The sequence below is a fragment of the Urtica dioica genome, chromosome 1 (assembly GCF_054948205.1).
Source record: "Urtica dioica subsp. dioica isolate 48M chromosome 1, U.dioica_male_clone48M_v1_H2, whole genome shotgun sequence".
Lineage (NCBI taxonomy): Eukaryota > Viridiplantae > Streptophyta > Magnoliopsida > Rosales > Urticaceae > Urtica > Urtica dioica.
The window spans coordinates 40,021,284-40,034,114 of record NC_142756.1 but is presented as its reverse complement, the minus strand read 5'-3'; positions in this window follow the sequence as shown (position 1 = coordinate 40,034,114).

The window sequence follows — 12,831 nt, the reverse complement described above, 5'->3', positions numbered from 1 at the left end:
TAAACAAACTTAACAACTTACGAAGAGACAAATGTAGATTTGCATGAACAAACTCTTCGTAGTTTGCTTAAAACGATATATTCGCAATCTTAGGGTCAAAGGACTATTGACCTCAGTACGATTGTTAGAAGAATCTATGATGTCTGGTTATGAGGCATTGAGAGTTGGAGACTCTATAGTTCTTCTAGGTATCTTCCGAAGGTACTGAATTGACCAGTGCACTTCTAGAGACAATATAAGAACAAACCATTTAACTTGCATCATGCTTACCTTAATCCTGAAATGAGACATGCCATTTCACACCTTAGTATTCTCATTTGAGAAAGTCAAAGTTCGGATTCACTATGTGATTCGGAACAAGGCCTATTGGTGAAGTACTAAGTTGTGAGTATGTCATGAGTAACTTTGTGAAGTTCTCATAGATATGGAATTCATGTACAAGATTGCTGAAATGCAATGCATGTCACCTCATGCTTTGTTCCTTGGAGTGTGAATAAATGAACTGGCCAGTGTCCAAATTGAGTCCTGACTTTTTTGGATGAAACAATGTGACTTGTTAGCTCCTCGTCAATACATTGTTTCTAACTTATTCACAAGCGACAAAGGAGTTGAGGAAATAACAGCTAGAAGGGTAAAATGGTAATTTAGTAAATCCCGACTAGCTGATGACATTCATGAAGGGTAAACATAGATAATATTCAGTGGATCCGCTCATCATAATTAGGTCGAATTCTTGAGTAGAAAATAAATTCATTTGAACCGAGAGATTTTCAGTGTCAGCTCTTTAGTGGAGTCAGTTGGCATTAAGCTAAACTTGGAAAAGGTTTGTGAACTTTTGAGTCCAAGTGTTTAGCTCAAGCTTTGTTCATTTGGGTCCATGAGGTCATTGTCACGAATCACATCGATAGGAATAGTTAAACTGGAAGCTAAGTCAAAACAAGAACGAAAATAGTTAAAAGGGTATTTTTGTCTTTTGAGACAAAGGATGAAATGAATGTCAATAAATTTTTTGACAAGTTCATTTGATGACTTAATGTCACTCGGCCATAACTTGTTTATTGGGCCTTGTGGATTAATTTCATTTCATAAGAATTTTATTGAAAATTCTTAATGGGCTTTTCTCATGTTGTCATGAACAAATGAAGAAGCTTCTAGAAGCTCCTTCTAGATGAGAGATGGGCGCCCAAAATACCCAAGAGAAAGAGAATATTTTGTGCATAAATGTATCAAGATACTTGCCAAAAGAAAAAGAGGAAACAAATTTCCTCTATGAGGAAACAAGGAGAATCGGCCAAGGCAACCAAGAAGGGAAACAAAAGAGGAAACTAATCCCTTGTGGATTGTATGAGATGGGCGCCTATATTGATAGGTATGGGTAATAAAAGATTGCTCATAAAGGCTTGGAAAATAAGAGGAAACTACTTCTTTCCAAGGCCAACCCCTCTCCTATAAATAGGACCCTCATTCCCTTCATTTTATTCATTCCACACAAGTTAGAGATTGAGAGACTCTCTCTCTAGACATTGTGGCCGAAAATCCTCTCTCCCTCTCTCTAGTTTATTTTCAATTTTTTCTTGTCTTGGCACCTAAGTCCTCACTCGACCTAGTGTTTAGCTCTGCGACTTCGAGACTCGTTCTTAAGTCGTAGTGTTTAAAAGTGCCCACTCACTGATTCCTTCTTTTCGAGTGATTTAGTGATAGAAACTTTCGTGGTTGCTCGAGGTGCCGAAGAAAGAAAGAGAGACGTGCTGCGAGGGGAGACGAGCGTTACAAACTTTCCAAAAGCTTCTTCAAAGTTCAAGCTTCAAGAAAGGTTAGTAAACTCTTAGCTCATATTGGTTTTTAATTACATGTACTTGCTCTTTGTCTAGGTTAGTAAAAACTGTTTTTACTTGAAAAGAAATTTTTTAAAATTCCGCCGCTTCCCAAAGCGTTTAATCTTTTTCTTAAACCCTAGATCAATTCCAACATTTTCTTCACAACTGGTAGCCTTTTGGAGATTGGAAAATTCTTTGAATTTGAAATTTTCTTTGGGCAGCCGATTTTTACCCTTTCAAATGAGGAGTGAACTTTTTTCCCATGTTGATGATCCCAAGGTTGACTCTTCCCGCCCTTCCAAAGATTTTGGGAGGGCGGCCAAGGGTCCCTTTGAGGAACTCAACGGGATTCCCATCTTCGTCGAGGAAGAATCTCGCGCGGTCGATATGGCTCGCGGAGTTGGAGACTGACGCCGTGGAGGTTGCCGAGCTGGCGGGGCCCGGGAGTGGCCTACCTAATGGGTGCGGCCCCGAGGAGATGACGAAGGGTCTAAAGACTTGCGTTTGTCACGACTAGGGATCAACCTGGTCTCGCGTGAGGCATCCTTTGACGCCCCCTTGCTTAAACAGCGAGGCAAAGTGACCGACTGCGCAGGCCTTCCACGGGCTTCTGACATAGAGGCCCTGGGCGCCGAACTTGTGACAGTACAGTCCGAATCTTTCTTGGACGAGATCTACTCTGACAACCCCCTAGGATCAGGCTCAGAAGGCCTTAGAGAGGACTTGGACGCTCCTCCCGCGAGGGGGAAGGAGAAGCGCAGCGGAAAAGTTTTGGAGACGGCCTGGATGACCTTTACGTCTCCCGTTCCCGCCGATCGCCCAGCAGATTCTAACCCGCCTAGGGGTCCATGCCTGTCAAATGAGCCCGACGTTCTATCGCCTGTTGGCTACATGCTTCATGGAGGGGCACTGCCAGACGCAGCGTGCCATGACCGTGGACGACTTACGCAATCTGGTTGCCATCTTCCCGACGCCAGGGCAGCCGGGCTTTCACATGGCCCGCGCTCGAGGCAACGTGAGGTTGGTCGATGATAGCAACCCGCCCAGCCGTAGGTCGTGGGTGTGGGTCTCGGCAGATGCTTTCGCTGCGATCCTCTGGTAGACTTCCCGACAGATGAGGGGGCGGTAGAGCTCCCCTTTGAGAAGGAGATATCGGGGATGTCGGAGGGCCGCAAGGTAGGTGAGCGGTTCCATTCTCTCGAGCTGATGGTACTTACCGGGTTGTTCCCGCCCTTTGCTCCGGGCACTAAGAAGGCGCGCCGGGCGAGCATGCCGCCAAGTTTCGAGGCCATCCAGCCATTCCTGCTTCTCGAGGTAATTTTGTGGTCTAGTAGTTCTTTTTGTCAACAAAAACCTGACCTTCGTCGTTTTGACTTGTGCAGCTGTGAAGAGGCGTGATCGGAGACTGGCTTCTGCTTTTCTATACCCCGAGGGGATGGCGGAGATTCACTCTAGGGTCGCTGTTGTCGCACGAAAAAGAACAACGATTAGATACCTCGAGCGGTTCGATCCAAGGCCGGACCAAGTGACCGCGCCCGGGCCAAAAGTGGGGGCTCGTAGACCGAGCTGCACCCTCCAGACCCTGAGGTGTGTTTTGGGGGGTGTGACCGTGCCAAAGGTTGGCTGCCTACGTACCCTTTCGTCGGGATCAGGTCAGAACGTAGTTCAATTTATGTATTGATGGCTATCTTAGGCTCGAAGGCTTGAGAATCCAAGGCTTTAGAGTAGGACCCGGCTCGTAGCTTCGAGTGAAGACTTTAGAGGGGTCGCTTGCCTCGTAGCTCGGAGTTCTAACTCAATGGCCAAGAAGCCGGTGAGCAGTGCGGACTGCTAAAGCTCGGGTCGCAGAAAAGGAGCGCGCTCCCTCTCGTGGAGGGGGGTCCTTGTATTTCTGAGCCGAGGGAGGAGAGGCGCGCGCTCTTGGAATGTCACAAGAGCACGAGGGAGAGAGTTCTCAAGAGAAGAGAAGTGTTGTTGGAATGAATGTTGTTCTTTTTTCCCTCCCCTGGGGGGGGTATTTATAGTATTTGGAGAAGGCCTTGGGCCGGCCCCTCAAGGCCCACCGGGTGGCCGGGAGCGGGGCGCGCAAGGAATGACGCCCGGACGGGGACGGGGCGCGCGGGGTGTGATTCCTGGCCGGGCGCAGGGTGCATGGAGCAGCAGGAGCGGCCGGCCGAGGCAACAGGGCGCTCGGCCGGGGGAGCAGGAGCGGCCGACCGAGGCAGCATGGCGCTCAGCCGGGGCAGCAGGCGCGTGCGCTAGCCGGGCGGCCATGAGCACATACGCGCGTGGGCACGCGCGCGGGCCGGGCGGCCGGGAGCGCGGGCGCGTGAGGGCCAGAGGGCCGGGGCGCGGGGAGCGCGCGCGGGCTAGAGGGCCGGGGCGCGAGGAGCGCACGCGGGCCGGAGGGCCGGGGCACGGGGAGCACACGCGGGCCGGAGGGCCGGGGCACGAGGAGCGCACGCGGGCCGGAGGGCCGGGGCGCGAGGAGCGCACGCGGGCCGGAGTGCCGGGGCGCGAGAAGCGTACACGGGCCGGAGGCGTGAGGGCGCGTGCAGCCGACTGCGCGGGGCGCAGGGCATGCGTGGCCCGGGACGCACAGCCAGGGGCGTTAGACGCGCACGACCGGCGGCGCAAGGCGCGCACGGGCCGGCGGCGTCGGGCAGGCGTAGGCCGGAGGAGAGAATGTAGAGAAAATGTCCTCTAGGAAATTCTCTTGAGAGAAAGTTCTTCTTCCCCCCTCAAGTGAGGGGGGTATTTATAGATGTGGGGAAGGCCATGGGCCGACCTTCTTGGAAGCCCATAGACGGGCAAGGCCCAGTAAGGCGCGGGGCGCGCATGGCCGGCAGGGCGGGGGCATGCGTGACCAGCAGCGCGCGGGCGCGCATGGTCGGCAGGGCACGGGGCGCGCATGGCCGGCAGGGTGCGGGGCGCGCATGGCTGTCAGGGCGCGGGCGCGCATGGCCGGCAGGGCGCGGGGCGCACGTGCCCGACAAGGTGCGGGGCACGCATGGCCGTCAGGGTGCGGGCTCGCATGGCCGGCAGGGCGCGGGCGCGCTTGGCCGGCAGGGCGCGGGGCACGCATGGGAGTTTGGGCGCGGGGCGCGCATGGTCGGTAGAGCGCGGGGCGCGCATGGCCAGCAGGGCGCAGGCGCGCATGGCCGGCAGGGCGCGGGAGCGCTTGGCCGGTAGGGCGCGGGCGTGCTTGGCCGGCAGGGTGCGGGGCGCACATGGTCGTCAGGGCGCAGGGCACGCATGGGCCGAGGCGGCCAGGGCCCGTTGGGTGATCCGGCCGGCGATGCCCGGCCGGCCTCGAATTGTTTTTAGATTTCCGGTTTGCCGAAAACGACCGACAAGATTAACCCCCCAAGTTCATGGCTCGTGAGTCACGGGTCGTGAACTTTAATTTTTCCAAGGGCGTTTGAGGTCTAGGCTTGCCCAAGTCGATCGCGGTTTTCACTCGGGGGCGGAACTCGAGACTCTTTGGGATCGACTTTGCGAGACAAAGGTGGAACTCCAGATCGCCCGATATCAGCGCGATGGAGCCCAGATGTCTGTGGCCAAGATGGCGGGGGAGCTTACCGAAGAACGGCGAGCTTGTGAGGTGGCAACCCGATCAGCAGAGATTTTTCGCACTGAGGTTACCGACCTTCGGAGGCAGCTGGATGCTCGATCCGATGCTTTGGAGACGTCGCACTGCCAGTTTACTTCGAGCGAGGCGGCGCGTGTTCGGACGGAGCGCGAGCGCGACTCTCTGGCGGAGGAGAATGTTCGCCTCTCATCCCAGCTTGCTGAAGCGGAGCGAAGAGCGTCCGACTTGCAAGATGACTACGACATAGGGACCGAGGAGGCCCGTCGTGCCGGAGCGGTGGAATGTCGAGATGCGACCGCGACCGAGAACGAGGCCCGGGGGGTCACATTTGACTTCTTCGACACCCTGTTTCCCCTACTAGATGAAGATGCTGCTTGAGCCGTGTGGCTCCTTTTTTAGCGCGTATGTTTAGCGCTTTGCTTTTCTTTTCCTTTTCTCAGGATTTTATTTATTTTCCACGCACTTTTTATTTAGCACGTGTTTATCGGATTCAGAGCCGTGGCTCCTTTTATTTATTAGATATTTTTGTCGCTTTCGTGTTGAATGCTTATCTCAATTTTCGAGCAATTTTACTCGTATGCGCCTTTTTCGCGGGCTAACGTGGCCCGAAGGGCTTGTATCCTTACCAATAGTTTTGGCAGGTTTTGCGTCCTTAACTGGGGTTCATCCTCCGCTCGTTTCATCGTTACGACTCGTCATCGTTTAAACGTTCGAGGTGAGGGGGCGTTTTTGCCCAGCTAGGCGATGGGCCGACCCGTGTTTGAACGGTGGTATCGGCCTGTCGGCTTAGGCCGACGATTCAGCGTGCCTAATGTGGCTGTGGCCTAGTGACTCCGCTTCGTGCCCTTCGGCGATCGAAGAGGTCGTACCGGGTAGTTCCCGGGGGCTCTGCGTCTGTGCCATTGGCAACTGGACGTGTATGTCGCACCGGGTTGGGCTGGCGTCTTTTGAGTTCGCGCCCTGGAGCAAGCGAATGAGAATTGCACCAGAGCTAGGCCGGCGTCTTAGGAGCTCGTGCTTTTGAGCAACGAGCGTAGGTTGCGTCGGATTAGGCCGGCGTCTTCATTGGTTCGCATGTTGTCGCACAAAAATGAACAACGATTAAATACCTCGGGCGGTTCGATCCAAGGCCGGACCAAGTGATCGCGCCTGGGCCAAAAACGGGAGCTCGTAGACCGAGCTGCACCCTCCAAACCCTGAGGTGTGTTTTAGGGGGTGTGACCGTGCCAAAGGTTGGCTGCCTACGTACCCTTTAGTAGGGATCAGGTCAGAACGTAGTTCAATTTGTGTGGGGAGGCTATCTTGGGCTCGGAGGCTTTATGAATCAAAGGCTTTAGAGTAGGACCCTGCTCGTAGCTTCTAGTGAAGGCCTTAGAGGAGTCGCGTGCTCGTAGCTCGGAGTTCTAGCTCAAGGGCCTAGAAGCAGGAGGGCAGTATGTACTGCAGAGGCTCGGGTCACAGAAGAGGAGCGCGCTCCCTCTCGTGGAGATGGGGTCCTTGACTTTCTGAGCCGAGGGAGGAGGAGTGCGCGCTCTTGGAAATGTCACAAGAGGGCGAAAGAGAGTTCTCGAGAGAAGAGAAGTGTTGTTGGCATCAACCAGGATGTAAGTTGTATAAAAAACGGGGTCATTTTTCCTTCCCCAAGGGGGGGGTATTTGTAGTGTTTGAGGGGAGGCCTTGGGCCGGCCCCTTGAGGCCCATCGGGTGGCCGGGAGCGAGGCGCGCGAGGCCTCACACCTAAGAGGGCGCAGGGCGCGTGGGACATGTCGCCTGGACGGGCGCGGGCGTGCCAGGCGCGGGACTTGGCCGGGCGCGGCGTGCCCGGCCGAGGTGGCGAAGGCGCTCGACCGAGGTGGCCGAACTGACGAAGACGCTTGGCCGAGGTGGCCGAGCTGGCGAAGGCGCTCGACCGAGGTGGCCGAGCTGGCGAAGGCGCTCGACCGAGGTGGCCGAGGTGGCGGGGACACCCGGCTGAGGCGGCAGGGGCGCCTGGCCGGGGTGCCAAGGCGCGCGCAGGCCGGGAGGCCGGGGCGCAGAGTACGCGCGAGCCAGGCGTGATAGGGCGCGCTGAGGCCCATTGGGCTGTGGGGCCTCAGGGCCGGGAGCGCAGGTGCGCGCGCACCAGCCGCGCCGGGCCGTGGGCGCATCGGGGCGCTCGGGCCTGGTGGGCCGGGGCCCGTCGGGCTTCCGGCCGGGAAAGCCTGGCCGGCCTTGAATTGTTTATGAATTTTCGGTGTTCCGAAAACGACCGGTAACATTAGCCCCCCAAGTTTACGGCTTACGTGGAGGAGCGAGCTCGTATCGAAGAGCGAACTTGAGCTTCGAGGGGCGAGCTCGACTGGGGAGCGAGCTCGTCTCGAAAAGCGAACTTGAGCTCGACTCAAGGAGTGAACTCGACTCGAGGAGCGAACTTGAGCTCGACTCAAGGAGCGAACTCGACTTGAGGAGCGAACTGCGCTCGAGGAGCGAGCTCGACTGGAGGAGCGAGCTCGTCTTGAAGAGCGAACATGAGCTTGACTCAAGGAGCGAACTCGACTTAAGGAGCGAACTTGAGCTCGACTCAAGGAGCGAACTCGACTTGAGGAGCAAACTGCGCTCGAGGAGCGAGCTCGACTGGAGGAGCGAGCTCGTTTCGAAGAGCGAACTTGCGCTCGACTCAAGGAGCGATCTCGACTTGAGGAGCGAACTTGAGCTCGACTCAAGGAGCGAACTCGACTTGAGGAGCGAACTGGGCTCGAGGAGCGAGCTCGACTCGAGGAGCGAGCTCGTCTCGAAGAGCGAACTTGAGCTCGACTCAAGGAGCGAACTCGACTTGAGGATCGAACTTGAGCTCGAGGAGCGAGCTCGACTCGATGCCGGCCTCGTTGAGCTTGCTCTGGTGAGCGACCGGAAGTGGGGAGCTTTAGGTTTTTACCCCCTTTTTTTGCCGTGAATTCTTGTACGTCGCAAGACCCTTTAGCCCCCCAAGTTTTTAGTTTACAGGCCGTGCCATGATGACTAAAAACTTCTTTTTTTAAAGTGGGTAAAAGAGACCGCAAACTTTATTTTTTATTGATTTTTGCTAACAGGTAACATCCTTGAACAGTGGCACACAGGCCTTTATTGAATAAGGGAAAACATAGCAATAAGGGGGGGGGACTTGATCACTAGTGGTACTGCCTCAAGTGTTCGGCGTTCCACGGGTGCCGGATTGGAGTTCCGTCCGTGTGCTCGATGTAGTAGGTCCCGTCGTGTATGACTTGTCGGACTCTATACGGTCCTTCCCAATTTGGGCCTAGGACTCCGGCGCCTTGCACTTGGGTGTTCTGGAACACGGGTCTGAGTACAAGGCTGCCGACGGCGAAGATTACCCTTTTGACTTTGGCGTTGTAGTATCTCTCGACCTTTCGTTTTTGTGCAGCGAGTCTGGTGAGAGCCTCGGATCTTTTCTCGTCGATTAGATCCAGTTCGAGGCGCATGGCTTCCTCATTTTCTTTTTCGTCGAAAGTGTCAACCCGATAGGTGGGGACTTCTACTTCCACGGGGACCACCGCTTCGACCCCAAAAGCTAGGGAGAAGGGGGTCTCTCCGGTGGCGTTTCGAACGGTCGTTCGATAGGCCCATAGGATGAAAGGCAGTTCTTCAGCCCAGGCGCCTTTTTTGGCTTCGAGCTTTTTCTTGAGGTTGCTCTTAATCGTCTTGTTGACCGCTTCCACTTGGCCATTAGCTTGTGGATGTCGCAGGGATAAGAATGTCTTGCTTATCCCTAGTTGGTCGCAGATCTCTAACCCTCGCGTTGTCGAACTGCGATGCCGTGGCGACATATTATGGACTTCCAGATGAAGTTCGTAGTGTTGGCCTCGGTGATCCTGGCCAGAGGCTCGGCTTCGACCCACTTGGTGAAGTAGTCGATAGCGATGATGGCGTATTCGTATTGTCTCGGGGCTTTGGGAAGCTTGCCGATGATATCTACGCCCCATTTTGCGAAGGGGCATGGAACAACGATGCTACTTAGGGGAGATGGCGGCTGTCGTGGAACGTTGGAGAAACGTTGAAACTTGTCGCACTTTCTCGCCCAGTCGTAGGCGTCTTTTTTCATTTTTGGCAAGAAATAGCCTTGTCGAAGCGCATTTAGCGCGAGGGACCTTCCAGCGGCGTGGTTTCCGCAGAGGCCTTCGTGGATCTCGCGGAGGACCTTGGTCGACTCGACGCTGTTGAGACACCGGAGCAGCGGGGTTGAATACCCGCGCTTGTATAAGGCTTCACCTTTCAACACGTATTTGGATGCGAGGGCTTTTAGCCTTTCGGCTTCTTTGCGGTCTTCGGGAACTACCCCTCTTCGCAAGAAGTCCGTGAGCGGGGTCATCCAAGTTGGATGAGCTGCGCTCTCAATCGTTCCCACCTCGTCGCGTGAGATGGATGGTTGTGGGAGAGACTCGATTGGGATGGTTCCCAGCCCGTCTTCGGCGATACAGGATCCGAGGCGAGCTAAGGCGCCTGCCTCGGAGTTCTCTTCTCGTGGGATCTGGACGATCTCGAACCAGGAGAAGGCGTCTAGCTTGGCATTTGTCTTTGCCAAGTAGGCGACCATGTTAGGTTCTTTGGCAACGTAGTCGCCTTTAACCTGATTTACGATTAACTGCGAGTCACAGTGTATTCGTAAATTTTGTACGTTGAGCTTTTGAGCGAGCTCTAGCCCTACGATGAGGGCTTCGTACTCGGCCTCATTGTTGGAGGCCTGGAATCCGTAGTGGAGGGCGTAGCGTAACTTTTCCAGGTCGGGGTTTGTCAGAATCACGCCAGCGCCTGCTCCTTGGGCATTATATGCTCCGTCTACGTGTAGTTCCCAGATGGGACCCGTAGGGTCGACCTTTCGTTTTCGAGCCGACAAGTTGTCGGTCGAGCTGTCTTCTACTCTTCCCATGTCGGGAGTGTAGGAGAATTCTGCCACGAAATCAGCTAAGGCTTGAGCCTTTATTGCCGGCCGCGGATGAAACTCGATCCCGTACTCGCTCAATTCTTGGGACCAGATCGCCATGCAAGTCAATGTTCCCTTTTGAAGAGCCTTACCGATTGGGTGCCCGGTCCGAACAACGATTGGGTGAGCCTGGAAGTATGGGCGTAGCTTTTTGGTGGCTATGAGGAGAGCAAGAGAGAGCTTCTCTATCTCTGTATAACGCGTTTCGGCGTCAAGTAGGGCTTTGCTTATGTAGAAGATGGACCATTGAGCCCTACCTTCTTCACGGATAAGCACAGCGCTCACAGCTCGTTCGGAGACGGCGAGGTAGATGTAAAGCGTTTCGCCTTCTTTTGGCTTGGAGAGGAACGGAGGTTTCCCGAAGTAGGCCTTCATTTCTTGGAAGGCCTTTTCGCACTCGTCCGTCCATTCAAAGCCGTCCGTCTTCTTAATTGCTTTGAAGAACGGTTGACACTTGTCGGTTGCTTTGGCCACAAAACGTGCTAGGGCGGCAATCCTACCGGTCAGACTTTGGACTTCCTTGACACGTCGCGGGGACTTCATGTCAAGGAGTGCCTTGATTTTCTCGGGGTTCGCTTCGACACCTCGAGGGCTAACTATGTAGCCTAGGAACTTCCCGGACTCGACCCCGAACACACATTTGGTGGGGTTGAGCTTCATTTTGTACCGGTGGAGGATTAAGAACATCTCCCTCAGGTTGTCTATGTCGTTTGTGGGCAACAGGCTTTTAACGAGCATGTCCTCCACGTACACTTCCATGGTCTTGCCGGTTAGGTCGGCAAAGATCCGGTTTACCTATCGCTGGTAAGTAGCTCCTGCATTCTTAAGGCCGAAAGGCATGACCTTGTAGCAGTAGAGGCCGCGATCAGTGACAAAGGTTGTCTTGATCTGATCGGGCTCGTGCATTCGTATCTGGTTATAGCCCGAGTAGGCGTCCATGAAACTAAGAAGTTCATGTCCTGTCGTGGCGTCGACCAGTTGTTCGATGCGTGGAAGTGGAAAGCAATCTTTCGGGCAGGCTTTGTTTAGATCTTTGTAATCTATGCAAATACGCCACTTCCCGTTGGGCTTTTTGACCATGACCACATTGGCCACCCACTTTGGGTACTTGGCTTCTCGGATGAAACCAGCGGAAAGAAGTTTTTCGACTTCCTCGTTTATTGCTAGGTACCGTTCGGGGTTGAACGCACGTCTAGCTTGTACCTTTTCAACGATGGTTTTATCGTCATTCAATCGGTGCACAATCACATCGAGGTCTATGCCGGGCATGTCTGCATGTGTCCATGCAAAGACATCCTTAAACTCCCGAAGGAAGGACGCGAGTTGAGTTTTGATGGCGAGAGGGAGTTGTGCACCGATCTTCACTACCTGGTCAGGCTTAGCTTCGTCGAGAACGATCGAAGTGAGATCATCGTGGGTGTCAACTTTCAACCTCTCGATATCGTCGCGGGGGTCTAATTCCCCGAGTTGCCGTGCATCTTTTTTATCACACGGGTAGTCGTCTTCCAGTTGGTAGATCGTGTTAACCCTTTTATCAGCGGGCTTGCCGTCCACGCCTTGGACGTAGCATATCCTCGCATGGGTCTGATCACCGGCCATGACGCCAATTCCCTCTTCGGTGGGGAATTTCAGTAGTAGGTGATAAGTGGACGTAATAGCCCTTAGTCTGTTCAACGTGGGTCGCCCAATGATAACATTGTAGGGCGACTCCTGGTCGACCACAAGAAAGGGGACCATGTGAACGACTTCGATGCCTCCGGCAGTTCCGAAGGTGACTGGTAAATCAATGATTCCTTCAGTCATGAGCTTTCTCCCGTGAACCCAAACAGAGGGGTTTGAGTCGGGACAGGGCGGAGCCCCCCGAGCTTCATGCGCTCGAGGGTGGTCTTAAAGATTATATCGGATGCGCTGCCGTTATCAATAAGAACTCTTTTCACCAAGTTGTTGGCCACTTGGGCCTTAAGGACTATAGCGTCATTGTGCGGGTGCACAACTCGCTTGGCCTCTTCATTGGTGAATTGTATCGTCTCGTAAGGTACGGACGGAGGTTCTTCGTAGGTGAGGTTAAGCTGCCCGGGAAGGCCTTCATGGGAGGCAGCTCTGAGGAGCTTTTTCCTTTGCCGGGCCTTGTCCCCGTCTTGCAAGCCACCTAGTATGGTGGTGACGACGTGGAGTTGTGCATCAGCCGTAGCTGTGACCGCCGTGCGGTCGGTGTTTGGGTTGGTCCCTCCACCTTTTTCAGGTTGTGGCCTGTTGTCGGTGGGGGCTGCCGCTCCTACCAAGCGAAGGACAAACTCTTTGAGTTCTCCCTTCTGGATTAACGTCTCAATTTGTTTCGTAAGATGGAAGCACTGAGCGGTCGTGTGACCGTAATCCCGGTGGAACTCACAATAGCGGGACCGGTCGCGAGACGCGGGGTTGCCTCTTATTGGAGTCGGAGCGACGAACTTGTCACGCGCCACAGC